The sequence below is a fragment of the Ochlerotatus camptorhynchus genome, unplaced genomic scaffold, assembly GCF_037179485.1.
Source record: "Ochlerotatus camptorhynchus isolate MF236.1 unplaced genomic scaffold, CSIRO-AGI_Acam_v1.1 ptg000459l, whole genome shotgun sequence".
NCBI lineage: Eukaryota > Metazoa > Arthropoda > Insecta > Diptera > Culicidae > Ochlerotatus > Ochlerotatus camptorhynchus.
In genome coordinates this window covers 218,632-222,711 of record NW_027040945.1, presented here as the reverse complement: position 1 = coordinate 222,711, position 4,080 = coordinate 218,632, and positions in this window count along the sequence as shown.

Here is a 4,080-nt window from a genome sequence, read left to right as displayed (position 1 = left end):
TAGTAAAAGAATAGTACAAAATGTAATGAAAATTGTACTCAGTGTAGTAACACGGATATTATAGCAAAAAGTCCAAACCCCTTCCTGGCTTGAAAACGTAAGCACACAAGAAATTGTCTTGCTCATCTCTCGTGTTTGACACCGTGGTGCGAGCTCGTTTTCCGTTCGAGACTGCATGAAAGGAGGAGAACGCACGCATACGAACAACAACACCGTGGCTGCCGGTTCGGAGAAGAAAAGCGGCAGTGAAAAAAAATCATTATTGGTGGACCGCCATAGTGGCATCTGGCACACCAGGTAGAAAAATTCCGGTACGAGTGCAGAGTGCCGACAAAGTAGACGGGTGGACAGTACAGCCGGCCAAACCACTTCCAACGCTAACCGCCCGTAGAAGACGTGCACACGCACTGGTCACAAAACGGACTCTTGGACAGGAATTCAGCGTAGTCGCAGGCACTTTTCAAATCGGCTTGAGCCAGGAACAGTGATCAACCGGTCGCTACACGGACCGCACGGAAAACGACTGAATTGGAACGAGAAAGAAGCGTCCCGATCCGAGGGGTGCTTTATTTTTCCACGGTCTCAAGATTCGGGAAGTGCGGGAAGGCCGGCTGACGTCGACGGAATTGGACCACTCGATGGTCAAAGACGGTAGTGCGACGAGGACCGACTACGGAGCTCCGTGTGACGGCAAGCGATTGGACCGCTCGACGGTCAAAGACGGAGGTGAGACGAGGACCAACTACGGAGGCCCGTGTGACGGCGAGCGTTGGTACCGTGCGGCGAGTGACCAACAGGACGTCGGTCTCAGACGGAAGCGTACGACGATCGTTCGTCGAGTTGCCGACTAGACGACGGCGAGAAGCTAGTCAATCGCGAGCCCCGAGGACATGCAGTGAGCCCCTCAGTGGCAACAACGACGGCGAGCAGGAGAACATGTGAGTACGTTCCAATATACGTAGTGGGCGGAAGCTTTGCGACGCCGAAGAAAGAAAGGAAAAAAGAAGAGTTATGTTGTTTAGCAAGCATTAGACAGGTCCAGGAAGAGTAACAAGAGTAGGAGAAAGAGAGAGAGAGGAGCAGGAGCTAGGAGGGGAAAATATGTGGGCAATGAGAATACACGTTTGTTAACAAGTTATGTTCTCATGATTTTGTTTGATTTGTTGGTGCACATTGCCTTAAGTGTTTGTGATTAGTCCGCCCTATGGTAGTTCTGCTCTACCGCAACCGGGGAACTGTAACACTGGCGCCCAACTTAAAAATCTACATATAGTACTACCATTAGCGGAATTTTTGGTTTGTGATTATAGAAATATTTGGTTTGTGTTTGATTGTCCTTGGAAGGACAGTTTTATTTTAACCTTTACGTATATATTCGAGATGGATTACACACACTTGAGTAATGAGGAAATTAATTATGAGTTGGCTTTACGTCATGTAGTCAACTTAGGTCCCACTACACACCGAGGCAAGGTACTTCGCCTTAAGGCACTCATACAAGAAGAGTCCTTAAGAGATAATATGCCTACAAGTTCTGAGCATGTTATGAGCGCTCAGGCCAATATTGAAGTCTGTCAATCGCAAGTAGAACAACTTCACTTGCTTACGGAAGCAGCCGTTAATTCAATCGACATAAACGGTATGAGTCAACTCCGTTCGCGACTTTCCCACTACCAAAACCGGTTGCGACTTATCGATCCCCCCGTTGAACTTCAAGACACACACACGATGGTCACGATGCACGTGAATGTGTTGTTAAACAAAGTTGTCAGTGTGTTACGTTATTCGGTGAACGGTGTGCAACGAAGTGAAGTGACAGTGAACCAGCAAGAGAACACAACCGGAACGGTACGGCGGACCGTTGAGCATGAACAAGGAGCTGCTGGAGGAAGCAACATTTCAGCGGATTCGGTGGAGCACGCACGAGAGCAGGAGGAAACACCACCGTCAGCGTCATTAATGCCACGACTGCTTTCATTCTCTGGAGGACGGGGTCAAGGATTATTATTGTCGAACTCGCAGGAAGAACGTCACAGTATTAGAAGCGACCGACGATTATCTCCAGAACATCGGCATGGTTCACCACCACCACCTTACGACGTTCACGAGTACGAGTCTAGGGACGCACAAACCAGAGAGATACGAGCTAGAGAAGCTGAAGAAAGGGAAGCGCAAGCCAGGAATGCGGAAGAAATTGAAACACGAGCCAGGGAGGCGCGAGCAATAGAAGCAGAAGTGCGAGTAAGGGAGTTGCGGTACAGGGACGCGCAAGCCAGGAACGCGCGGGTCAGAGAAGAAGGAGAAAGGAACGCACAAGCTAGGAATGCTCGAGCCCGAGAAGCGCAAGCCAGGGAAGAATACCACAGGATTCGGGATGATCTGCTGGATCGTCTGCTTCGCCAAGAGAGACCACCTCCAGTAAGACGGGATGATGAAAGAAGAATGCTGAAAGCGGTGCATAATTGGCCATTCAAGTTTCGAGGAGAGAAGGACACCACTTCGCTCAACGTGTTTTTGGATCGCGTCGAGACATTTGCCAGATCGGAGGGAATGAACGATGAGACACTGCTAATTTCTATCAAGCATTTGTTGCAGGAAGACGCACTCGACTGGTATGCCCGCGCAACGTCACAACAGTTGTTACCGTCATGGGACGCTTTCAATCGGGAGATCCGAAGCGAGTTTTTGCCAAGTGGATACTCCCAGATTCTTCGCCTGGAAGCCAGTTTTCGTTTCCAAGGAGCCAGCGAGTCTTTTGCTAAGTATTACCGAGACATTTCAGCGCTTTTCCGGTTTGTGGAGCCACCAATTCCGGAAGAAGATAAGTGTTTCATAGTGAAGAAGAACATGAATGCAGACTATGCAGCAATTGTAACAGCAGCAAGACCACAATCGTTGCGAGAGATGGTGGAGATTTGTACCAGCTACGATGAGACAAGAATGCTCCTGAACAGGCAGCGGCGGATTCCGATTCCACACAGTGCACTACTGGAACCGAACTTTGCGACACCGGCATCCAGCAATAGGCCTGCACCAATGCCGCAGCAACAGCAACATCGTTCCAACAGGGTGCATGCAGTGGAGGTGGAAGGAGATATGGATGAAGACTGGAGGTTGCAGCATTCCGATCCTCGAGGGCATGGAGCCTCAGCAAACTCTGAGGAAGACAACTGGCAGTACAAGCTCGATGAGCTCGTTGAGCAGGTGAACGCTCTGAAGATGAACTTCGAACGGAAAGGGTCTAGACCAAACGAGGTAGCACAGCGGCAACCGCGATTTGTGGATAAATCCAACCGCACGGGACCAAATAATCTGCAGCAATCCCGTCAACATCACATCACAGCAGCATGCAACCGATGCTAGCTCAGCAACAGCAACGTCCACAGTACACGCCACAACTGATGCCGCAAATACAGCCACAGGCAGACCAACCGCAGAGTACGCAAGCATGGCACACACAGCATTGGAATCAGCAGCAGGCAGGGGAGCGAACCGAACAAACAAGAAGAGGAAGTGACCCGCAGCAACAAGACCGATCACCACGAGCGGAGCATCAACACGTACAACAGCAATCGGCAGCAGGCCATCAACGGTTAGTGATGATGTGTTGGAATTGCGACGAAGAAGGACACAGGTTCATGGACTGTCCGAAACCGCAGGCGGTATTATTCTGTTACCGCTGTGGACGGAAAGGATATTCGTTGCGCAGTTGCTTCACATGCCGCTCGGATGCGGTAAACTGCACGGCGGAGAACTCACAATAGAGGGGAGCAGCTCTCCGCAAGCACTGGAACACCCCTCGAATATACCAGAATTCCAGAATATCAACGCAATAATTATCAATACCGGAAGTGACAACCGTCCGCATGCTGTAATATCCGTATTAGGGAAGGAGTTAACTGCTTTGCTGGATAGCGGAGCAAACTGCTCACTACTAGAGGGTAAACGTACCCAGCTAACAGAGGAGTATGGTTTGCAGAAAGGAAGCGTGAAAGGAGGAATCAAGACAGCGGATGGAACACGACATAATATCAGCGAGTTCGTCTACCTTCCAATTGTGTACAACAACCGTAACGAAGT